The sequence below is a fragment of the Pristis pectinata genome, chromosome 13 (assembly GCF_009764475.1).
Source record: "Pristis pectinata isolate sPriPec2 chromosome 13, sPriPec2.1.pri, whole genome shotgun sequence".
In the NCBI taxonomy this organism is placed as follows: domain Eukaryota; kingdom Metazoa; phylum Chordata; class Chondrichthyes; order Rhinopristiformes; family Pristidae; genus Pristis; species Pristis pectinata.
In genome coordinates this window covers 34,894,231-34,921,005 of record NC_067417.1, presented here as the reverse complement: position 1 = coordinate 34,921,005, position 26,775 = coordinate 34,894,231, and the positions used below count along the sequence as shown (strand labels likewise).

Sequence of the window (26,775 nt, the reverse complement as noted above, 5' to 3'; positions counted from 1 at the left end):
GTAGCCTTATGAAAGGGATTAAGTAATGGTAATATAGTGGCTCTGTTATTGGATGAATAATCCAGAAGCTAAGACTATTGATCTAAGAATTAAGTCTCACCATAGCAAGTAGTGAATTGAAATTTAGTTATTTAATTTGATATGGAATAAAAAAAGCTAACACCTGGCTATGAATTACCAGACCCAACTATTTCACTAATGTCCTTTATGGATGGAGATTCGCGATCTGGGCAGTTCACATCTCAGTAACGCTGGAGCCAATGACCCTTCGGAAAAGTTTGCTCACGGCATTGGAGAGGTCTTAAGCCAGCCCAGCAATGGAATGGGAACTTCAGAGCATTTTCAAACAAGGAAGGTAAAATTGCGTGCAGAATGTAGAGGTCTAGTGAATAAATGTGGAAGACAGGGAGAAAAAAGACTGGATAAAGGGAAACAAAGAAGTTCAGCCCTGTTTATTTAAGTATACTCTAAAGAAAGGAGTCTTTAAACTAAACAGATGGCACAGGTTGACATGTGAAAATGTGATATTCAGGCCAATACTGAAACAGATTAAAAAAATAGGACTGACAGCCCAATATTTCAAGATGAGGGTGTCTTTCATTGGTTAAGGAAACAATTAGTTGTGGAAAGGGTTAAATTCTGGAAAGGTCAACAAATGAGGCCGTATGGATTGAACTGAGGAATAGGAAATGGTTAATAACACTACCGGGAGCATCCATTCGGTCCCCAGTCAAAGAGATTTTTAGAAAAGCAAATGTGTAAGCAGGTTTCTGAGAAGTGCATTAATAAGAAGGCAATAATAATCGGACTAGAGGACACTGAAGGCACAGAATTCTTTAAATGTATTCAAGAAAAACACTTATTTCATCAATACAACGCAAGTCTGACAAGAGAAGGGGGCAGCATAGACAATAGCAGAAGAGAGTTATCAACAGAGCATCCTATGCTGCAGGCAGAGAACTCTCAACTGAACAAAACAGTGTCACGGTGCAACTGGGCATAAAAGTTAAACAGTGTGATACAACCAGTTCTTAAAGGTAGAACGTGTTGCATCTCCTTTAAAAGGGGAAATAAATTCATACGATTGAATAAATTATTTACTCAAATAAAATTATACAGTTAGTTATTCACATTTAACTATTTATAATTACAAATTCAATCATTTATGAATTCACTCAGTCACTTGGTCTCCTTGTTCACGGAACTCTTCACTGCACTGACATCTCAAAAACATCCACTTCAGATTCCTTTGGTTCATTTCTTCAATAATCCTCATACACACCTGGTCCCACATCCTGTTCTGTAATTGTTGATTCAACATAATTGTCTATATAACTGGATACACTATTTGCATTCTTGAGACATCTTCCTGGTATCACTAAACTACCCACATTAAACAACACAGAGGCTAATAACTCATCAATAATTATTGTAATTGCAAATATATGTGGTATTTGGTACAATAGTGGATACCTTGACCTCAGTCAAAACAATTTTTAAAGCTCTCTATCTTTGTTTGTCTTCTTCTACACCATCTTGTATCCTGACACCCATGCTGCTGCCCTGTAGACAAGGGACCTTTCCTCTTTTATGGTCAACTCCTCTGACCTTCCCTCTGAATCCTTTCGAAGACTTTCAACTGACAAGACTGTTTTCAGTCCATCCTGTCACATTCTCATTATGTTGGGCTGACATTAGTAAGCCTCTGTCTACTGTGACATCCTACATAGGACCTTTAGAACTTGGGAACTGCTTCCACATTGCAATCAGTCCTCTCTTAAAGCACTCAAATAAATCTGCACTTGTTTAGCCCCTTCAGTAATTCAGTTAATTACAAGAGTCTGAACTCTTCCCCAGAACTCAAGCATCTTTCCATCTCAATTATCTGTGCCAGTCTTAATTGATATTACCTCACTACAATACCTCTTGCTGAGCTTTTGCTTCTCACCTGGTTCATGAATTCTTGAAATGCGCTGGCTGTTGAGTCCTGAACCTCCTCTATTTGCTTGCCATCAAAATTTGTTAGTAGTCCTACTGGCCAAGTCGCTGCCTCAAAAATGTTCTCCCACCGATCGTCCTTCCACGAGGCCAGTGTCATTTCCTAAAGCTAAATCCAGAATTACATCTCCCAGCAACACCTCCCCCTGCATCCCCCTCATTGTACTTGCTTCATACATACTAGCTAAAAAAGCACGAGTTGGGAATCCTGTGTCCCCTCTATCTTTTACATTGACTGTATCCCAGTTAATATTAGGGTAATTGAAATCCCCTGTTAATACTTTCCTGGTGGCAGGCACGGTAGTGTAGCGGTTAGCGTAATGCTTTACAGCGCCAGTGACCTGGGTTCAATTCTGGCCACTGTCTGTAAGGAGTAGCGGTTAGCATAACGCTATTACAGCACCAGTGACCCGGGTTCAATTCTGTCTGTAAGGAGTTTGTACGTTCTCCCTGTGTCTGCATGAGTTTCCTCCGGGTGCTCCGGTTTCCTCCCACATTCCAAAGACGTACGGGTTAGGAAGTTGTAGGCATGCTATGTTGGCGCCGGAAGCGTGGCGACACTTGCAGGCTGCCCCCAGAGCACTCTACGCAGAAGATGCATTTCACTGTGTGTTTCAATGTACATGTGACTAATAAAGTTATCTTATCTTATCTTATGCACTTTTCAGAAATGTGCCTGTAAATCTATTATTCCATCTTCCTCAGACTGACTGTGGGGAATTGAAAGGAATGTGGAAAAGAGTAAGAATTTTCAAATATTACTATTTCTTACGTTATAGCCTTTCAGGGTGTTGATGGATTGTTTCCAACTGAACAGCAGAAATTGATGCCCTGTCCACTCACAGTGCACATATAAGTGCCATCAGACACTGGGTAGCAATCAGCAGTGTGTACCTGGGCCATATTGCTTTCCCACCACAGAGACTATTCTGGCCTATTGCAGAGCTCAGCCACTGCACCAGCTGAACTGGATAACATTCTGTATCATTTTATTCTCATAAAGCTTAATTGGATAGTCTCAAAATGCACATTAGTCAGTACTTTTTTCCAAAATAGTCTTCTGTCTTTATTGATATTTGATGTCTAGATTCCTTCATAATTTCAGAATTGCTTGACTTGTGTGGTAGCATTGAATATTGCTATTCTAGATTTAAATTCAGCAAAAGAATAATATAATAGCTAAATTATTTTTCTTTCATTAACCAGACTGCACCTTCTACTGATTCTGTTCGAATCAAAGATTTACTTTTTAAAAATTTTGAAGGTAGTTTTTCTCAATCTTTTGTAATAGCATCACTGAATGCCCACATTTACTTCTGTCCAAATCATGTAAGATAAGATATCTTTATTTGTCACATGTACATTGAAACACACAGCGAAGTACATCTTTTTGCGTAGTGCTCTGGGGGCAGCCCGCAAGTGTCGCCACGTTTCCGGAGCCAACATAGCGTGCCCACAATTTCCTAACCCGTACGTCTTTGGAATGTGGGAGGAAACCGGAGCACCCGGAGGAAACCCACGCAACACGGGGAGAACATACATAGCTTCAGTATCAGTGCATTTACTCCTAATGCAAGGTCTTGATCCAAAATGTTGACTGTCCCTTTGCCTCCACAGATGCTGTTTGACCTGCTGAGATCCCCCAGCAATTTGCTTTGTGCTCCAGGTTCCAGCATCTGCAGTCTCTCTTGTGTCTCTATTTACTGATCCATTTTCTTTTGCAAAAGTGCTAATTAAGAAGCAATTATGAATATTTAGATATTTTCCAGTGAAATTTTAGACATTTGCTTAAGCTATCATTTGTACTTTTATTTTTTAAATGTATTTGTCATTCCCTTTATTGTGATCGATGTCAAACATTCTTTGTGATCTTTGTATCCTTACTGCACATTAGTTAAGTCCTTTCCTTTATATAGTTTGCTTAATTTGACTCAGGGAGAAATTAAAATTTTGGGTTGGAGATTACATCTTTTACACTGCTCGGGCAGAGGTAAAGTCCATGAATTATAGGAATGGAAAGGTGAATTGTTTCCTTTATGGCTTTGTTTAATGAATTGTAGAAAAAACATCACTTCCAAGCTGATTATTATACAGGCCTCAAAATGATAAATTTCCTGGGAAATTCAAAATAACATGGACTAACATTCTGAAACAAATGTTTCCAAGAGTTGAAGAAATACATGGTCTTATTCAGAAAACTAAATCCAGTTTCATTCCTGAAATATAAGTCTGCAATTTAAGAAATAATTGCCAAGCCTAGTGATGAATGAGGCTGCACATGGACAGGCAAAGGAGCTCACAACAGCTTGGAGCAAGAATGGAGCAAGGCTTCCCAAAATGTTTTGCACAAAATAATGGGCTTTACCTGCAAAATTGTACCCTTCTTCCCAATCTCCCACCTCTGGGGAGAGTGGAGACAGTGGAATGAATGCAAGATAGCAGAGGGGTAAACTGAGGGGGAGGCAGCGAGGAAGATTGGATTTGTAACTGGGGTTCCAGAGATGAGATCCAAAGGGCTGTGAAGACATCGGCAGGGTGTGGCATCTGATCATGAGGCTGTGGGTGGGATTGGCAGGGGCAGTGGCGGTGATCACGATAGATGAGCAGATCAATAAACAAAGCTACCTTCATAAAGATCGACACCTAGGTGACCCCAGCAGTGATCTCAACCCTTTATTAAGATATTCACTACTGTCTGTGGTTTCCATCAATTATGCACTCCGTATGCACAGTAGAATTTCATGTTTTATGCCAATTATTAAGATTGGCAAGTCCAGCAGCCACCACGTATATACATGGCATACGGATAGAAAATCCAACCTGAATTTCCAGTGGTGTTCCACATCCACACAAAGAATGAGTTTTAAGTTAAATTCTCTCACATAGTGCCTAAAAATGTTGCACTAACAGGATAACTTCTAGCCCATCTGTTTTTAATATGGTACATTGTAGTAGCATTACAAACTCCACTGTTGTGGGAACTGCTGTTCAATCACACCCTTATAAATGCAGGTTATTCATGGACTTTACACCATTTCGGGCTATAATTTACAAATGGCAGTGTTAATGGCTCCTGCCTGGTCATATGCAGCCTTTTTCATCACTATGTTTGGATGAATTTTCTGTAACTGGAGTTTAAGCTGAAGTGCTCGCAAGTGGCTCATCCAATAGTATCATCAGCAATTATCTCTTAATGTTGAAGAACTATTCAAAATACGAACAAATGCTACTTCCATTTATCATCTTATCTTGAGAAAATCATAAAAAAAATAATTAATGTGATGTCCTTAAAGCTGATTTCCCATCCAGACCACATTGGCTGCAATTTTAAGTTGCAGAGACTGAGTATATGCACCCAAAACTGAGAGTGTTCTTTGTAACTTGGGTGGTAATCGAGTTATAATCTGACTGCTGTTTTAAGGTGGGGTCTTGTAGGATCAGGAGGGGATGGAACCTGGAAAGATATTTGGCCAGCAGCATGTCAAAGAGGATCAATTATCCTGCTATTCACAAATGGGTCTGCCCCTCTCTGGGCCCCTTCCTAATCCAAGAGTAAAAATGTACCCCATGACTGGATGTCTGGTTGTGTGCGACATAAATTAAATTCATCATTTTATTTGAGATGTTGCACAAACTTTTGAAGTGAACTGTTTCTGTAATGAAAGCTAATAAAACCTTAAAGTATATTATAAATACCGAATGAAAACTAAATATTCAGCCAAAAATATTCCATGGTGCTACTGCCATTATTAAAGGTTATATAAAATCTAAAACAATTCCTTTGTTTTGGCTTGTACTTTATTTCAGAGATCTGAAACTATTTGATGGAAATTATTTAAAAATTGAAATCAGTTGGAATAAATGACTGTATCCTGAGGTCATGACGTTCTATGATTTGGGCTAAATTTCTGCATCCATTGTTTATAAGCTGAAAAATATATTTGCATTTGAAATATTGAATTATTGTTTCTGCTAAGAGTGCAATGTGCTTGTGCTTGTTGCAAAGATTCCAAAAAGGAAAAAAAATATTATTAAAACTGTTAATAGTTCAGTAATGTAGTCAGCAGCATTTTTAGTTGTGCGTCAATGAGACAATTTATTGTTCATCTCACAGCAGAGGCATAACACTATCCATTAAGTTAAATAACTGCATAATTTAATGAAGTGATGCACAGATTATAATTTGAGTCTTAAAATGAATGAAATATTATGCCTCATTTTTAAAACTGATAAATATTTTGAAATAGTCATGCAAAATATTTGTGGAAGATAAACCCTTTTCTTTCACCACAATCCCCCGAAAGTTTCAGCACGGTCTTTTGCTGATAGTCCAGCTGCACAGATCAAGAGATATGTCCATCTTTTCTGTTATATGTGTCAAATATGGGTGGATGAAATGTCTCTCAGGTGACCTGCTGAGAGGAAGGGGTGTAGTATTTGTCAGGCAAATATGTCCTGCGATTTATATCTGTGAGCAATCCTCATCATTTCCCTGACATGACAACCTTTGTGTATTCAGCAGGGGGCAATGCTTGAAGCATAGGGACAAGGTGTGGCTGATGTGGCCCAGATAAATATACAAAAAGACCAGTGTGTTGCTGAGCAGGTTCTCAGTGTCCTTTTTTAATTTCACTTGGAGAAAGTGTTTCGCCCCTTTTCATCCTGCTGCTTTATCTCAACTTCTGATCTAAGTGAAGCAGCAGCCTTTCAAATTGAACAAACCTTGTTTCAAAAAGCTCTTCAGCTTCTGACAAGATGTACCTCATTTTCACTCGAAGCCTTCAGCAAGGTCACACCTTTTTAATTTATTTTCTGTAAGGAAATCTACCAGGTTGATAGAACAACTGCCAAAGCTCGCTGGAGGTCAGTCCTGTGGCTACTCATACATTGAAAGGATAAAAAGCAGTTAACTACAATGGATCACAAAATGGAATGTTTCTAACCATAGCCACTTCCATTTATTAAAGGCATTGTTTATTGTTGCTGTTTTTAGAATTGATGCATTAAAATGTTTCAGCAAGATGATTTTGGTTAGTTCTATTTTGTAGGTAAACTTGTGAGATTGGATTCAAATTTGTATCCACGGCAGATATAAAGAAAAACACATCATGATTAAATTATTGCAACTATTTCTTCAGATGAACTTGTATGCCAACTATTAGATAATTGTTTAACTCTTCTGTAGGAAAAATGCAGCTAATGTGGTTCAGATAGGACTTTCATATTTTTATAGGTTTGTGACTCAATAAGCAGACAAATGGATGATAAAATTTCAAAAACAGACCACTTTTACAAAACATGTTTGTTTGCTGTTTCATTATAATGTAGCAAACAATATAACAGTGTCACTATGACAGGGCTAACAACACACTTCTATGTGTGGGCGTTTTCGTGGTAATGAAAATAACTTTCCATCATATGGATAAAACTGAAAATGGGCTGAGCAAGCAATTTGCATTAACCAATCAACCAAAAAACTGAATACGAAAAGGCCCTTTTTTAGCTCCTTGTGAGCATGATTGGATGTAAAGGATTCCATGGCACAATTCTATGAAAAGGGAGTTTTCCATGGCCAACAGCAACAAAATAGATTAACCAGTCAGTGTCTGGTTAACTATTTGTAGTATATTGCTGTGTTCAAATTTACTGCTGGGTTTGTCCACGGACCAATGATTACACTTCAAAAGAAATTTGTGTGCTGTTAAAAGTCTGTAAAGACCTTAAGGATGTAAAAAGTGAAAATAAATACAAACTCTTTCATTGAATCCTAGACAGAAATAATTTGCTAAATAAAAACCTGAAAACCTTGAAGTTGCTGGCCCATTCAATTCACTGGCACAAATGTTTCAAGTTGGAGATTCCATGCCAATTCCAGAAACAGCCATTAATAAGGCCAGGGAGGCACTTTGCCTGTGTGTGACTGGATCAGTGACGTCCAGCCACACTGCCAGCCGAGCAGCAGAATTATGCCAATGTCACCTGGTCACTCTGGAAGAAGGCCCCACAGAAAATTTGCCTCTTTAACTTTTTTTATTCTCAATTGATCAAGCAGGAAGGAGGTTGATCCCCTCTGCGCTGGTTATTTTTCCCTGGTTAAAACAAATTAGGAATTTAAAAGGCTTTGAGTAAATTTCAAATCATTTCTCAGCTGATCTGGACTACTGAAGTTTGTGAAGGTCAAAAAGGATAGTATTTCCTAAAGTCAATACGTCTTTAATATTCCTTTTTATCTCTTGTGTTGTTCTGTTAGTGTTGCAGAAGGAAAGATTGTGTAGCAACAAACAATCTGCTGGAGGAACTCAGAAAGATTGTGTATTTTCATTTCAATGCTACAGAAGAACCCTGGTAATCCAAGATCATGGAGAATGAGGAGACGGCTTTCATGGAAAGAACTTGAAAGAAGAGAGTAAGTAGGAAGTCTGAATGACCTATTCTTGTTTCTGTATTTCCCTGGAGCAGCAGAGAATAATTCGGTCTCCATTCTAGTTTACCAGATCCTCAGATAGTCTGATCATAAAAGGGTTGGTTTTTAATCTGCTACCTGATGTAAAAGCTGCCTGCTTTAAAATTTTACAGTTTTCAATTCCATTGAGCCAATGCCTGTTTTATGCCAAAACAATGAATTGAAAATCTATAGGAAGAAATTTCAATATTAGTGGATCCCATCCATAAGATATTTAGGTGCCTTCATGGATATATTTTAAAAGAACATTGTTTCAATCAAGTATGTTAGAAACTTGAAATAATTTTTTTTACCGTATAGAAGGTATGGTAAAAATGAAAGATAGCCAAACAGCATAAGAGAGCTGAAAGGAATATTAAAAGCATGGTGAATTTATCTGGCCCTTCCTGCAACCTAGAAATTGGTGTGTGTCCCTCTTTGAGCATGAACCTTGTTACAAGCTCAAATAGTCATGCCAGAACTGATAAATCAGAAGACCCTAAGAAGCAGTATGTCTGTCCTGAAGAGGAAAACTATTTTGTAGCATTGCTACCTGCATCAGCCCTGCATGGTGGGTGTGGGGGGCAGGAAGTCAGGGAAAGTTTAAGGTGGGCCAGCAGTTTTAATGTGAAGCTGAGATGAGTATTTTTGTATCTTCCAGCATACATTAGACATTTTTCACTTTTTGATGGCACTCTTTAACAAAGCAAAATAACCAGCTGTTATTGTGTTGTACTTACATGAAAATATTGAGTACTTTGTATATAGTGCATGCAGTGATCAAGTCACTATCCAATGGAAAGTGTCAAGATTAATACTTATTCAGGCAGACACTTTCACCAATATGGTATGCAGTCAATGCACATTGCAGAATGCTCTGTGAAACATACAGCAAGTATCATCCACCTACTGACCTCTGGGGACCATCCTGTCAGGACTTGAGTGACAGGCAACTTCTGCCTTGGAGTCCGGCTCACTGACAGAACTGGGTGAGGTTGATGTTGTTAAGAGCCAGGATCTAAAATCTCCTCGTACTGTGAATAATTGGAAATCCTCCTATTCACCTTCATCCCAAAGGAGTAAGGAGCCATTGATACAAGTGTTAGTTCACAGGAGCCATCTATGTGTCCTGTCTGCTTGCTGAAATATGTTGGGCACAGTGCATTGCCTCAGAATAATTCCAGGGTGCACAGTCTTGACAAAGAGGAGCTATTGACAATGGCCACACTATTTGTACATCAAAGGGGTGTTAACCTTCCCCATCAAATCATCAGCGTGTAGTCCATTGCTTCCTGAATCTTTGGGGTACCATTATTGTGGGCAAATCAGCATGTCCACCTACCTGTTTTTTCTGAAAATTGAGAAGAAGGTGCTTTCCTCAAGAAAAAAGCTTCCATCACATTGCAAGTGCAGCAGTGTACTGCAAACTACTATCTGCTGCCACCTGGAATAAACTGGAAGCTTAAAGACTTCAGATCCACAGGCACCTTCACCCTCACCCCCACCAGCAGACCTGTGTCAGACCTTGGAGCCTGGCTAGGTTTCTGCCTGTAGAAGGTTGCAGATCTCTGCGTCATTGCCTTTGAAATGTCTCTAGGTGTGTTGCTCCTTGGACGTGTGCAGGTTGGAGAGTTGCTCCTGGAAAATTCTTGCAGGATCTCTCCCAGTCCATTCCCTTATCACTTCCTCCCTGAGGGTAGTCTTGCCTTTGGTTTCCCACCTTTAGCTCCTGGCTCTGCCAAAGACCTAACAGGACCAGTACTAAAACAACATCTTTGGAAAAAATATAGAAGCCTTCGGTGAGGGGAGAAGAATCCATCATGGCAGCCCAAAATGTAGTCCAGCTGACTGCAGTTAGCTCACCTTCAACCCAGTCTCCAACATGCCTGCAAGTAATGAAGGAATTCTGTAAACAGTGAAAGAGCAAGGCTTTTTTCTACCCATTTCCTGTATGTAATTCTCACAGTGCGCTAGTAGCATAAATGTGGTCAAATGTGTGCTGGATGTTGATGTAGTATGAAAGGTCATGGCTGTCACGTGACACCATTGAGCACTGGTCAAAAGTGACACCACTGTCAATCAAGGTCTGGCTCCACCCACCCATTAGTGCACACTGTTGACCATTGGTTTCTGTACACACCTTTTGTACCTGGCCATGACCTATTGGATCTTTTGAATTACCTGGACTGGCTCCACCCAGCTCTCCAGCACTATAAAGAATGCCACATGTGCATGGCTCTTTCTCTTTTGATTGCTGCAGGAATCGAAACCACGCTGAAGGGACCATTGGTAAGAGTGTGCACTTCCACAGGGGTTGGGAGCGCCCTGAGTAGATTCCCGGTAGCGTAGAGCCGATGCTTGTCTAGAGTCAGGGTGTTCAGGCATCGTATTGTTTTTTTCCCTGATCGCTTGTAACCAGTTCGCTCTGTGTGTGTGTGTGTGTGTGTGTGTGTGCGTGTGTGTGTGTGTGTGTGCGTGCGTGTGCGCGTGCATGCATGTGTGCATGCGCACCTCACCCCATTGGGATCTCCCCCACGTTTCATAATTGTGTGTGCGAGTGTGCATCCGTTCCCATTCATTCTGTTTCCACGTTTGTCTTTGTGATTAAATCATTTTTAAAACTCCAAAGACTGTGTCCAGTGTCCTCTACCTTTGAGACCTCAAAGAACCTTTCCTCACAACAGTTTGTTGATACCAATATTGGCCTCCTGTGTTCTTTCCACCCACCATTTGTTCTTTAGGACATGAGCCTTAAAGAGAGCCTCAGCTTTCAGGTGCTAGTGGAGTTGTTTCTATTGGTGCTATTTCCAATCTGAGAACGCCCTGCATTTGACTTTAATTAGCTCTTCTGGACTTCTTGGTCATTCTCATCAAACCAGTCCTGGTGTTTTCTGATGGAATAGTCAAAAGAGTCTTCATAGGTGCTAATTATGGCAGACTTCGGGGCAGTCTGGATCATGTGGACACTCGGCGGTTCTTGCTGGTTGTACATCATCAGGTTTTCTGTGAAGCACTGTCTGAGGAGTTCTATCTGTGCAGAGAGCTTGAGACCAACATTGATCCTTCAATATTTATTTGCTTGATGCTGTCGCGTAGCTAACTGACTTCTTGATGCTTGCCATACCTCCATTTTATTATTGTCCTTCAAAAGACTTTATAAAATGACGTGCGGTTGTTAATAATTTTGTGTTAAGTACAAGCGCCAACTAATTGAGTTATACTGTTGTTTCTTCTTGTAAAATTAAATCTATAAAAACTGCATTACTTAAGTATAAACTCTTATCACCATCTTTATAGCTTGATGAGCTTGATTATATTGGAGTTTATAAATTTGGCATCAGAGTCATTAGCCAGAAACATAGTCTTGAGTCCCCCCCATGTGATTCGAGGAAGATATGCAGGTCCAGCACAGAATCATTGTGCAGAGCATAGCTTGTCACGAAATAGATTGTTTTGTTCAAACTTTTGATTTGGAGCTGGTTTGATATTATTGAGTTGGAGTGAAACTCTATTGTAATATAAGCATTCCTTGGCTCCTGGGTACTCCCTTGTGTGAAATTATTCTTTCGTATCCTTGATAACTCCACCCTCCTTCCTTTCTGTACATTCAGACTGCACTAGATGGTGACAATCTTTTTATTTTGTCACCTTGACTGAAATTTAACCCTATGTCATGAAATCCACTTCACACCAAAGCACTGCCAACCTCTGCATTTACCTTACCCTTAATTTCACCTCAATCTTTGTGCTAAAAATTACTCCTTGTCATTTCTTTGGAATTAAAACAGTATTGTGGCTCATCTTAATGCTGTTTGTGAAAATCATATGAAGAGTTGGAAGTTCAATTATGAAGTTCAGAGAACAATGTTGTAAGGCTTCATTGTCAGTTTCAGCATGGTGCTCCCGATTGATGTGTCACAAGTTCCACAGTTGTCAGAATGTAGTGCAGCAGGTACAATCATTGCAGCCTGCTCTTAGAGAGACATACCATAACACAAATAGCATACTTCCAGCTATAGGAGAGTGTTGCTCCTGAATTAATGGATGCTGCAGTGGTGGGTGGAGTGAGGGTGGGAAGGTGCTCTAATGGTGCCAAAGCAACCTGAACAGATTGGCAAAGAATAGTACACCCAGGAGACATGTTCTTTTTGCAAGAGGCCAAGACAGGCTTGGGAGGTATCATGAGTACAATTTATGAACACCTGCTGGAGGAACTCAGCAGGCCAGGCAGCATCCATGAAGAAAAGCAGGCGGTCAATGTTTCGGGTCAGGACCCTTCCTGAGTCCAGAAGAAGGGTCCTGACCCGAAACGTTGACTGCCTGCTTTTCTCCATGGATGCTGCCTGGCTTGCTGAGTTCCTCCAGCATCATTGTGCTTTTCATCTAAGTTCATCTGCAGCCCTTTGTTTCTCTCTTATGTATACTTGCACTTTGTAGAAGGCTGTAATGAAGGGAAATTCCTGATCCCATTCTGCCTGCTCCTGTAGGCTGAAGGAAATTCAGGTGTAGTCTTCTCTCCTCGAGTATGGAGCTCACGTCTTCTTCCTAATGCAGCAGAGAGCAGCAAACTGTCAGATGTGGTAGAGAACAGCAGTCGCTGCCCAGAATGAACCTGAGACTGGGAAGCTGTAAGTCAAGGTCACCTGAAGTTCTATGGCAAAGCAGTCAAGTGACACACGAGGTTGCAACTTGAAATGTAGGATGTCAGAGATTGCAGTGAGGATAATAAAAAAATGAAGTGTGAGTGTGGACCCTTTATATAGCATCATTTCTGAGGAAGTAGGGTTAGTAAAACTTGGTTGTTCTGTGGATGAGTAGTAACTCATTTTTCAGAGCTGAGCGTAGAAAATCTAACAGCAGATGAATTTTGTGTGCTGCACAATTGTCGATGTCAATTGAGAGAGTTTACAGACCACAAGTAGTGCTTGAGAGGATGAAAATCCTACTATAAAAGGAGATGAATTTCCTGATGAAATGTTTGTAAAATAGCTTTCCTTTGTGTTTTGTTCGTTTTCAGCAAAACAATGTCATTTTTTTGGAATTGTGTGAGTGAATTTCTAGCACAATTTTGTATATTTTTGGTTTCAGTAACTGATTTCTCAAATTAATTCAAAATCCCCACCAGATATAATTAAAGTTCATCCTAAACTTTGTCTCTTGGTGATAAACTCACTCACCTATCATCAGTTTAGACGTTTAACAAATTGTTTTTGTTGAACATCTAAACAGAGTAAAATGTCCCAGGGCATTTCAAAAGAGCATTATCAAAACAACTTTGATGTCAAATTACGTAAAGAGGTAACAAAATAGATGGACAAAGAAGTAGACTTTAAGGAATATTTAAACAGAAAGGAGGGAAGTGTAAAAGCAGACAGGTGTGTGGAGGGAATTCCGAAGCTTAGTGCCAAGGCAGCTGTCAGTAATTGAGCTATTAAAACCATAGATGTTCAAGAAGGTGGAAGAGCAGAACAGTAGTCTTAAAAGGAAAGTAAGGCTAGAGGAGGTTGAAGAGATAGGGAGCAGTGAGACTGCAGAGAGATTTGAAAACAAGCATGAAAATGTTACGATTGAGCACAAACAGATTGGAAGCTAATGCAGGGCAGCCAGCACGGTGGGGTGGGTGATCAGGATGGTCCAGGTTGGGACTCAGGTTGCAGAGTTTTGGATGAGCTCCAGTTTATGTAGAATGGGAGGTGGGAGGCTGGTGAGGAGAGGATTGGAATGGTCAAATTTAGAGGCACCAAAGTGTTTCAATTTCAGCAGCAGATGATCTGAGGCAGGATTGAAATTGAGCAAAGTCACCGAGGTTAAAGAAGATCATCTGGGTAATGAAGCAGATATGTAATCAAATGCTCATCTCAGTTTTACATGCAATATCAGTGTTGCGAGCAGACTGGTTCAACTCAGACAGTTGTTAGGGAGTAGAGTGGAGTCACTCGTTAGATAATAGAGTTTATGGCAGGGACTGAAAACAATGGATTTGTTCTTCGTAATGTTCGAAGAAATTTCTGCTCATCTTGTACTGGATGATAGACATGCACTGACACCTTTTTTCCCAACATAATACATTGGAAGTTTTCACCCACTCTTAAACATTGCATTATCCTGAATTTGCAAACTCTCCCAGGCCTTTCTCCTGGCCTTTGCTGTTCAATCTGTCAATGAGAAAACTTTCATCAGTCTCAACCCTCCTTTCTGAAATTCCCACCCTAACCCTGTCCATTTTACAATTTATTGCACTGCATTTAAAATACTGCTCAAAACTTGGCTTTGCAGCCTTGAGCTTGGCTGTCATTCTGAAGTCTTTTACTACTCTTGAGCATCTGCTTCTGCTCTGTAAAGTGCTTTGTTGTACTTTGTACTTTGAAGGCAATCTATACATGCATCCTTGTGTTGCTGACAGTACCTTTCAATACCATATACCTTTGATAAATATTTGTTATTTAAAAGGGATGGAATAATACTTAGATTTTCTATGCAGGGTTTGTGGAATTTTACCTTTTTAGTTTACTTGGAAGTAGTCTTGTGTCTGTGTCAAATAATTGTGCATTCAAATCTCACAGCTTGGATTTGAGCACAAAATCTAGGTTACTATAGTGCTGAGAGACAACTCAAGTGTCGGATGTGCTATGTTTCAGTTGAGATATTAAGCCAGGGTTCACCTGTCCTCAGAGATGGACAGTTCTTGTGATAAGTAGGTATCTTGAGAACAAATATCATTAAAACAGATTATCTGGCCATTGTCACATTGTTGTTTTTGATGTTTACTGTGTTGACAATGGGTGTTGTATTTTCTAAATGACAATAGTAGTACATTTTAAAATATTCAATTGGCTGTAAAATGTTTTGTTATGTCCTAGTATCATAAAAGGTGCTTTATAAATGTATTTCTTTCTTTTCGGTTCATATTCAAGCTGTGAATCAAGCTATGCTAAGCAGGCACGGTAGCGTAGCGGTTAGCGTAACTCTATTACAGTGCCAGCGACCTGGGTTCAATTCCGGCCACTGTCTGTAAGGAGTTTGTACGTTGTCCCCATGTCTGGGTGGGTTTCCTCTGGGTGCTCCGGTTTCCCCCCACATTCCAAAGATGTACGGGCTAGGAAGTTGTGGGCATGCTATGTTGGTGCCGGAAGCATGGCGACACTTGTGGGCTGCCCCCAGAACACTCTATGCAAAAGATGCATTTCACTGTGTGTTTCGATGTACATGTGACTAATAAAGAAACCTTATACCTTATCTTATAATTTTGTATGAAATTTCTCTACTAGGCTTTGTCAAGTCACCTTTGTAGGATAATGAGACTGAGAAGTATGAAGTTTTGCACTTGTATTACTGTTGTGATGGTTACTCGACTAATATACTGGTTTGTTAATTGCTTCCCAAATACTAATTTTGCACTTATTCCTCTGATTTAATTTTTGCTTTCTTTCCAAATATATTTCTTCCAACAAAATAATTTACCTTTCAAGTCATAAAGTCAGAGAGTCATGCAGCACGGAAACAGGCCCCTCGGCTCAATTCGTCCTTACCGACCAAGGTTCCTTCCTGAGCAAGTCCCACTTGTCTGCAATTGGCCCATTTCTCTCTTACCCTTTCCTATTCATGGATCTGTCCAAATGTTTTTTAAATGTTGTAATTGTACCCACCTCTCCCACTTCCTCAGGTAGCTCATTCCATATACCCATTACCCTACTTGCCTCTCAGATCCCTTTTAAATCTTTTCCCTCTCGCTTTAAATCTATGCCCTTCAGTTGTAGAGACTCTGACCCTGGGAAAAAAACTGACTATTCAGCTAATCTATGCCCCTCATGATTTTATAAACCTCTATCAGGTCACTCCTCAGCCTTCTTTGCACCAGGGAAAACAGTCCCAGCCTATCCAGTCTCTCCTCATAACTCAAGCCCTCCAGTCCTCGCAACATCCTTGTGAAAAGTCAATAGAAAAAGTGAATAGTAATTCAAAAAAGAAATCAATTACATAACTTTTATCTGCTAATACTCCCCCAGAAGCTGGGATGAAATAACATTTTACTGTTAATGTTGGAGGAATGGAGAACATCCGGCATCAGGTTTTGGGGTAAGCTCATACTCAGTTAAATGAGGAAATCCATAAGTTACTGAAAATGATGCCCTGTTCTTCAGGATGCTTAAATAGTTAGAAAATTTAGTGCTTTTTACTTCCTGGTTTGCTGTCAATAAAAATTCCAGAGATCACCTTGATTTCTGTTTACAACTGACGTTGAGGTGGCTGCAGAGGTGGCTAAGTCTTTAAGGTAGCTTTCTTAAAGTTAGGCCATGAGTGAAATTGCTTCAAAATTGAAGGTGTAATTCCCACTGACTCAATTTTAATTTCATTTTTAAAATAATATTTGTCCATATTGAGTACTTCATCATGTCGCCCTCTTGTTTGCACATAGTTGTTCTCTATAAGGAGTTATCTATTCTGGTAGATAGTTTTTGTAAAGGTTTTTTTTGAAAGCACAGTAAGTCTGATTTAAAATATTGCGATCTAGTTTGGATGTTGACTCCTTTACATTGCGTTTCACGGAAGGTTTTCTAATGAAACACGCTTTTGATAAAATGTGTGAAATTCTTTCAGGTAAATATTCTTGACAATTGAACACAATTTGTCCTAAACCAGTTATTCTCATTTCAAGAATTGACTTTAAAATGAAGGCAGCTGTGCTTACACATCATGATTATAAAGATATTTTCCATGAAAGTTTTAAGAAAACAAGGAAACTGGAACAACTGCCTTACTGTCTACTGTGAGTCCTTTGATCTGAAAAAGGCTTTTGAGTACTAATAATAAGTTTGAGCCAGTCAATTAATGCAATCTTGGCAAGGGCTGTTTTCTATTGCTTCAAAAGAATTTGGATCCAGTTGCTAAATTAACTGATTTATTTTAAAGTAGCATGACAATAAAATTAAAGTGCTCTTGCCATTCTGTAATAAATATCCATCTATCTATCATTAATCTTATATTTTCAAAATAACTCTCACATTTCAATATATTATAGACAAAAATATTTTAATTTTAATTCATTGTGTTGGATCTTGTCAGCAGTTACTAAAATGTTTATGGAATAACATTAAAAATGCATTTGGTGCAACAAATTACATTCATAAAATACATCTTTACAATGAAGGAAAGAATGACTTGCATTTTTATAGTGGCTTTCATGAGCTTGGGACATCCCAAAGTGCTTTACAGCTACTTGAATAACTCTGAAGTGGAATCACTATATTGTAATGTTGGAAAATTGAATGACAATTTAACTTCTAGAAATTGCAGTATGATACTGGCTCTCTTTCTCTTCTTTGGACTGGTGTTAAAACTGATGTGTGCCTGAAGAACACCAACAGGGTCACAGTTCTTCTTGTGCCTATCCACCAAAGTCATGGATCTTTCTATTGGCAGGTATAATGGTATTACCTTACTGGTGCTTGGTGATGGAGGGATTAACTGTCGGAAAGACTGCCAGTGCTATGATGTGTACACTCCTGCTGTGGTCCCAATGTCTTAACTGAAAGGCATCACGAGTGACAAGGAAATGGCAGTGAGTATAGTCCAGATTTTGGTAACTTTCTGAAGTATTATATTATATGTAGCATAATAAATAGGGTACAATGAAAATATTAAGTGTTGGTTGTGCTGTACTATTTGATTAGTTTTATATTTACTGTAAGACCATACTTTAGCAGTGTCCCTTTATCAGACCAAATGTAAATATAACCGGAAAATGCAGTGCCATATCCCTGCCATTTCTGTCTTTGAACAAGTATACTCACAAACTGTAAAGCAAGTGAAATAGGAAGGAATGTTCATGTCCTGTACAATAACAAAAAAAATCTATTTTATGCATATTTTTTATCATTAACATAGCTAGAAATTAAAGTTATAGACTAACTAGGAGAAATCGTAGATGTTTCAGATCAATTACTTATTGTCATGGGTTGATATAATGTTAAGGAAGTTCTGATCATTGACCTGAAGTGTAGGCTCTGTATCTTGCACAACAGATGCTCCCTGGCCAATAATATGCTTTTATTTCCCATATCCTCTAGAGTGGGATCAGCAGCATGATTACAAATGTCTGGTGATTGTTAGTTACACAGGCAGGAAATGACTGCTTTGCTGGATACTGACCTGCAGACAGCTTTGTCCATGGGGGTGCATTACCAATATCTATGAATAATTAGCACATCTGAACTATTTGTTGCCTCAATTCTCAAATCTACTTATCACAAAATATTCACATAGTTTTTGAACATATTTCACTTTTTAAAGATGGTCCCTGACATTGCAGAGCCTCTTAAATAGATAAATGAATGTCCTTAATTCAGATAAGAATAATTGTACAATGAATAATGTTTTCCTTTACTGCATTAAATGGTTGCCAACGTTTGGCATGATCAGGGAAATAGGGAAATTTGAAGTAACAGGTCTACTACCGGTTGCACCAAAGGTGCCAAATAAAAAATAATAAAAACTTTCAATAAAATGTTCCTTGAATAAACGCAAGACTGATTCAGATATTGACCAGATTTTGCTGGCTTTTGATGGTGGTTCCAGACAGAACCATCAGTGTTGAGCCAATGAAGTGGGACTTCCATCCAGATGACATCAAACACAAGTCCTGGTCTTTTTGATTAATTTGGAATGCTAAATCTGTCACTCTGCTCCAGTGCTGGACTCCAATGCTGTTGTAGAGACATTTTAAAAATGTCTCAGCTTTTACAGGTAGTGGGGCTTGCATGGCTGTTAAACTCTTCACGGTTGTTTTGGGGGTGGGGTTGACTCACTATTACCACACCAATCACCTCTCTGGAGTCTCTCATGCTTCAGGCCAGCTGGACAAGTCCTCTGCATTCAGAACAGCCATGTACAGGTGTGGAGGGACTGCAGATGGCAATTCTTGGCAGAGGGATCTGTGTCTGCAGGATCAAGCTCACTAATTTAGGCCACAGAACAAATGTTTAAATAACATTTTGTGAAGTACATTGGATCTTTGCAGACTAATTGTTGTTGAATGTGTCTCTGTTGATTTATCCAGAGACCCCATTCTCCTGCACAGGTGTCTGACTTGTAACTCTGTCATTAGTGTAAATTTGAACAGTATTTGTTATTGTGGGATTTGTCATGAACATACTTTTTTTGGATCATTTAACAAGTGACTTAGTTTTATGGTATGATAAACATAAAAAAAACAACAAAATAATCTAAGCCTATGTCCATGTCTCTTCCTGTAATCTCCTGCCACACATTCAGGAAGGTTATTGAGCATTTATCCTGGAAAATAGGCCAGATCATAAATCTTGACTTTTGTTGAGAAAAATCTGCCTGAACCCAGCAGAAGATATAGAGAGGATCGGTAAAGATGGAGAAAGGAGAGATACGATGGTTGTTCCAACTAAAGTCATTATTTAAAATGCAGCAAAAAGCAAACTCTGGAGGAACTCAGTGGGCCGAGCTGTATCTCTGGAGGCAAAGGGATAGTCGATGCTTCAGTCCTGCATCAGGATTGAGAGCATAGAGGGAAGATAGCCAGTACAAAGAGGTGAGAGGGAAGGGTGAGACAGGGGCTGGTAGGTGATAGATGGAACCAGGTGAGGTGAAGGATGATGGGCACATGGAGCCAGGTGGGGAGGAGGGAGCAGGGAGGGTTTAGAGACAGACTGGATGGTGATAAGTGGAACCAGATAAAGGAGGGTTGATGGGCAGATGGAACCAGATGGGGGAGAGGATACAGAAGACACCCAGGGGGATAGGTGTGTGGGTGATGGGCTGATGGAAATGGGAAAGGTGAGCAAAGGGTGAGAGAACCTAGGTAGACTGATAGGTGTAGGAAAGGAACACGGGGATGAGTTACCTGAAATTGTTCCAGATTCCAGATTCTGCTGTCTCTTGTATCTTCATTATTTAAAATGGCAGCTTTCCTTGTAAAAGTTTAATTTTTAAAAGGTGGAGCAGAAATGCATTATAATGTCAGTTCCTGCTTCCCTTGCCTCATTGAGACCTCTGATAAATTGAGTGATTAGCATAGACAATGAAAACCATAACTTTCTCTTTTCGGGTCGAGGTAGCCCCACAAGAGACTGAGGTCACCAGAAAACCATTTATCGGAGGATGATAAATATTTCCTTTCACATACAGGATCAGAGCACATCCCACATTTTAAGCCAACATAGATTTTTGGCTTGTGCAAATGCCAAGAAGTGGGCCTACATAGGTCCAACAGTCAGCAATCACATTGAGGTTAAGTAGGATTGTATTACAAGTCTGCTGGGCTGCAGGTGACACTGAGAAATAAGCTTCAATTCTATTTTTTTTCTGATTTTACACCTCTACTGATTTAATAGCATAATAGAATAGGAATGGTTACTGAAAACCATTGTTGTATTTGCCAATTTCTTTGTAACCAAAGGACATTTCATTAGTTGGATGGTTTCAAGGCCAAGCACACCATGTCTAACCATTCAAGCATACTTTCACCACATAGGCACACATTGTAGTATAGGGACAAGTTTTAAATTTCTTAATTACCTCTGGGGAGCAAGTACTCCCAGACTCGCTATTTATTAATACATTTATTACTGCCTTATGTCAATATATAAACCTCAGAAGTTTGCAACAACAGGGAGGAATCAACACAGGGAATGTTTGGTATCTGATTTCCGAAAGGCTTCACATAAGGGATAAAAGATTACAAGACACTTGTCCATTATGTCAGTAACTCACTTAAGACACTTCTTCTCTCTCCTGGAATAATACCACGCTGAGGCAATGACAGCACGTCAATCCTATCTGTAGCTAGTAGCAATTGAAAACTACCTTATTCCCCTCAAAACAACTAAAGGTGTTGTCTTGAAGCATAACCCCAAGACATATCCTGTGTGTCTATTGTGGTATGTAGCGAAGTTTATAATTCCAACAGAACAATGTCATAGCTTTTCCTCGCAATGTACACCCTTCAAACTTACTGTGTGAATTAATAACATTGGGCCCAGTTACCTCATAAATAGTAGATTTAAAATAATTTGTATTGAGTAACCTGTTTCAGTTATTCAAAACATATTATAGGAAACTGTGATCTGGATTTTGTTGTGTATTAATTTGGAATTTTTGAGTAGCATTGCTAATTGTAGAAATCTTGCTGCAGGGAATATATTTAATTTACAAACAGTAATTAAAAAGAGTTCAAAGAGTTGGTTGCTGGCAGAGTTCACAGAATGTTGCTACCTTTTCTTGAGGATACATAGTGATATTAAATGATTTATTGCTGAAGGGAATCTGCATGTAAATTGCATATTTGTTGGTGATTGATCAATCCTTTTGTGGAAACTATACAGAATATGAAATTTTTAGGAATCAGCTGGATAAAACTGAATATTCATGTAGTGAAACTGCAAAGCTGTTTGATTTACATCCTTCTGTTTACCACTTTACTATAATTCTTTATATCTGGTTTATAGACATGTAAAAGTGGTGATTTCTTCATGAATTCAGTGGATACAGCAGCCCTTATATTCTTGGAGAGAAATTGCCTATAACTTGTAAGTTCAACTCATACATTTTATGACATTCATTCCAAATGTTATCTGTTTAGGCATGATGATGGGGCAATGCACAAAAGAAAATAAATGTTTTGTTTGAGAACATTCTCGTCATTGTCCACTATCGATTATGCCTTATATTCTGCAAGGTATTTCTTCTGCACCTTAGCTTTTGAGAAACACATAATAAAAATAGTGCTAGTCCATATCCAAACCGGAGGAAGAATTGGTTGCAAAGGAGAAGTCTTGGTGGAGGGAAGGGCGGGGGTAGGGTGGTAATTGCAGGGGAGAGTGTTGGCTATCGATCAGGACTGCCAGGACCTAGGAGGTGGGTTTCAAAATGGCCTGGCATTGATTTATGGAAGAGTCTGGCAAGTATCAGCTGGTGAGGTTAGGTAGGAACATCATGGTGAGGATAAGTTGCTGGGCATCAGTAATGGATCTGGAATGCAAATCTCCATAAGAGGTCAGTCAGTTGGAATGAGATCAGGTTGGGAGATCTAAATTGAGACGCAGATTGGTTGCTAGGGTTGGTTGAAGTTCTGTTTGAGAGATCATGAGGTTTTGGGGTATGGGGAGGAGGAGGATAGACTGTTGTTTGTTGTTCATGATTGATGATTGTTGTTCATGCGACAGATTGTAGGGGGAGGGTCTTGTTAGGTGAGGGTTGTAAGCAGGCGGATGTTGGCATTTGTGACTAGTGTGGGGAATCCCAAGGGAGAGAGGCCAAAATGGAATTTACTTCAAAGGTTCTGACCTGTCGCAGGTCCCAGTGCTGAACGCTGTAACCTTTGAGCTGCTTTGGTAGGTTTGCTTTAATTTATGCGAAAGCAAGCCTCACAAATATTGTGTGATCTACATCCACGTGAATGACAGACTTCATTCCTGGCCCACGACACAGCAAGCAATATCTCTGAAGTGGTGTCCAGATGTGTGAAGGCAATACATTAGCAATCAGACTTTGTGGAATTCACACAAAGTCTTTAATTTTCTTTTGCAAGTGACTTTTGCTTGAAATTGAATTGCGTGATGCTGTATAATCTGCCATTGTGTGAAACAAGTTCCAGGCACTCTCACTTCTGCTTATTTCTAAACTTTTTGTGAAAAACTGTGTTCTCTGATGTTGGAGAATAAAAGTTGTTTCAGGACAGTGTGGACTGAGTTCCACACCTGGAATTCTTTTAGTCTGACAGGTATTCCTGAAGGCACAACAGTCATTTGCTATACTTAAACTTTCTCATTGACTTTCTAATAGTCTTTTGGACTCGAGGTTCCCAGTAGACAACTATTGCAAAACACAGAATCATCTATCTGTGTCCTGTATGAAAACGACAAATAATTGTGCATCACATTATCCAATCAAATTGTTAATCAATGTCTAATTTAGTCCAAACAAGGGAGCAGTTGTTAGAATATTTAATTCCATACCTTTTGAGTTGCAGTGAACCAGAGAACAGTACAGCACAATACAGGTCCTTCGGCCCTCCATGTTGTACCGACCTTTAAACGTCGCCTAAGACTATCTAACCCTTCCTCCCACATATCCCCTTATTTTAAATTCCTCCATATGCTTATCTAACAATCTCTTGAATTTGACCAATGTACCTGCCTCCACCACCACCCCAGGCAGCGCTTTCCATGCACCAACCACTCTCTGGGTAAAAAACCTCCCTCTGACAATGAAATAAAGTGAGATCAAGACAGACTGGATGAAGAGAAAGAATAAGTTTTCTTTTGATCTCTAATAATAACTAAAATCCAAAGGAATGATATACACATAGCAGCCAATTGATAGCACTCACCTCTTCAATCGTTGGGCTATGGTTTCAAGTCCCACTTGGCCCACTGATGATTCTTCAATGCTGTCCAAAAGAATTTGTTGCAATGTTGGAGTTGTTTTTTTTTCCAAGTGAGGTATCAAACAGAATCCCTGTCCATCATCACTTAGATGGATGTAAGAAATTCCGTGGAAGTGAGTTGTGAGTGACTGGCCTTGACCTCAAGATAGCATTTGACTGACTGAAGTATCACTGAGCCCTGGTAAAAATAAACTCAATGATTTTCAAGGGGAAAACACTCCAATGGCTGGAGTGATACTATGCACATAAGGAAGATGATTATGATTGTTGGAGGTCAGTCCCCAGACATTACTGCAGGAGTTCCACAGGGCAGCTTCCTCAGCCCAGGCATTTTCAGCTGCTTCATCAATGACCTTCATTCCCTTGTAGGTTCAGAACTGAAGATGTTCACTGATGATTGCACAATATTCAATTTAATTCATAACTCCTTAGCAAGTGAGGCAGTTCGCACCTGTATACATCAAAATCCAGACAACATTCAGGTACAGGCTGACACGTAGCAAGTAACATTTGTTCCACAAAAGTGTCAGGCAATGACCAACTCCAACAAGAAAGAGTCTAACCATCCACCCTTGACATACAATGGTATCACCATCATGCAGTTCCCACCATCAACATCCTGGGAATCACCATTGACCAGAAATTCAACTGGACCTGCCTCAGAAATAGTGTGGCTGCAAGAACAAGTCAGAGACTACTTTTGTAGCCATTGTATCTTGGGTATCCTATAGTGACTTGCCTCCTACCATCACAAAATGTTTCTACCATCTACAAAGCAGAAGTCAGAAGTGAGATGGATACTCTCCACTTGTCTGGATGGGAGCTGGTCCAACAACTCCTGTGACATTCCAAGATACAGCAACCCACTTGATCCACCTCCCTGGCATTCACTCCATCTGCCATCTGTGCACTGTGGTGTATACCATCTACAAAATGCGCTGCAATTACTTGCCTAGACTACTCCAATAGAACCTTTCAAATCTGCAGCCATAAAGAGCAACGGCAGCAGGGGCAAGCAAACAACATCACTTTGAGGCTTCACTCCAGGTTGCACCTCACCATCAATATATCACCATTTCTTCATTGTTGCTGGGTCTTAATTTTGGAACCCCCTACCCAACAGCATTGGGAGAGTGCCTTCAGCAGAAGTCTGCAGTGTTTCAAGAAGCTCAAAGGCAGTGAGTGAAGGGCAATGAATGCTGCACCCAGATCCTGTACAATGAATTAAGGAATAATGTCAGTGACAAGCAAGAGAATTATTCCTAAGTGAAGCTGAAATTATTTATTCCTTAATCAACATCTCAAAAGCAGAATATTGGGTCATTTTGTTTGTCATTTCCTACACTGCAACAGTGACTACGTTCGAATAAAACTACTTCAATGCCTGGAACTTGTTTTGTGTAAGCAAATACAAGTGCTACTCTTTCTGTCATACTTGTTAACATCCATTTTTGTTGCCTATAATGTACTTTCCCTGAAATGAAGGCTTGCTACTTTGATCAAAACTTGATATTCATCGGTGTATGAAAATAACTTAATTTTATAAAGAATGAAATATTGGTTACTTTCAAGGTTTGCTTTATTTACTTCATATTTGATCCTGCAAAATCCTGAACTGTTGTTTGTGTTTTCCCTATCCAAATATTGAGCATCACCTGTATGGAGCACAGAAGAAAAATTTGGTTGGACTCTTCCTATATCCCTTCATTTAATTGGAGAGAAGTTGGATGAGTTGTGTAACTGACCTGTGATCCACCCCTACTCTCAATATAACATGCTTAATGCTTAGGCAGTAAAGATGAAAAATTACTCAGCCTTCTTTAGTGGAATATAATTGAGCACATATATTTTGTTTCCAAAGTACCATCTATTTGTTCTACTAGCATTTTCTGATTTATAGGTGTAAATATATACAGGAAGATAAACATTTCTCAGGATATCTCCTTTGATTCATGCACACAACTGGTCTCCTAACCTGCATTTTGAAGTGGCTCATGACTTCCATTTCAACTCCACCTACTTCAGAGTTGTTCTGAGGTAAAATGTTACTGGTCACCAATGTCTTCAGGGCTGCTTATATTACTGTCAATGTTACAAAGGAGCCAAAGAATGATAAGCCAAATCAACAATGAGAAACAGCCCGACTACCCAGATTGCCAAAATGTAGTAGTGATCCTCAAAGCCATGATGATAATAATCCTTACAATGCATGACAGAAAGAAAATTCACCGTGCATTAGTTGAGGATGTCCTATGGACATAGAGCTGAAAATTGTACAAACTGCAAGCTTCTGAATGATTGTGGGTATAATCTTACACCAATCTCTGTTGCTGACCAAGTTGATGGAGTTCTTTGCATATTAATTATGAGTGTAAACTAATATTCCCTCAGACTCTGACCCTTTGTCAGGGGAGAGTCTACAGGAATCAAATCAAGTACAGGAAGAAATATTATCAGATAAAAGTACAGACTGACACAGAAGAGATAAAAGAAATGCATGAAAAAATATCACTGATGTTCAAAGCCTACAACAATTAGCTATGAGAATGAAGCAAATTAATTTAAATTATTTCTTTCTAGACCAGGCTAATGCTTAGGGATGCTTTAACATTGTAGACCTGATTTACCTACTCTACATTGCTTTTTTTCAATTCTTAAATCTCAAGGTTGATTGCACCATTCCTTAAGATCCCAAATTTCCCATTGCCTTTGAATTCCAGTTCTGAACTTGCACTGCTAACAAGTTATAACAAAGAAACATATGAGTGAAGGATTTAGGAAACAGACTAAGTCTTTGTCTTTTTTCTTCATTCTTTCTTCTCTAGCAGTCCTTTGGAATGCAGGATGACTTGATCCCGCTCTGGTATCGTGAATTCTGAGATGGTTAATGAAGACAGTGTGGGAACTGCAGACATTTTCA

At 39.4% G+C, this 26,775-nt stretch overlaps 1 long non-coding RNA gene across 1 annotated transcript; it reads left to right on the top strand.

The window, feature by feature from the left end:
- Window positions 1-254: 254 nt before the first annotated feature.
- Window positions 255-26,775, top strand: LOC127577532 (uncharacterized). The gene is made up of 5 exons (XR_007957388.1): window positions 255-355; window positions 8,249-8,404; window positions 17,861-17,999; window positions 21,916-21,996; window positions 26,681-26,775. It is a non-coding gene; the product is annotated as an uncharacterized LOC127577532 (long non-coding RNA).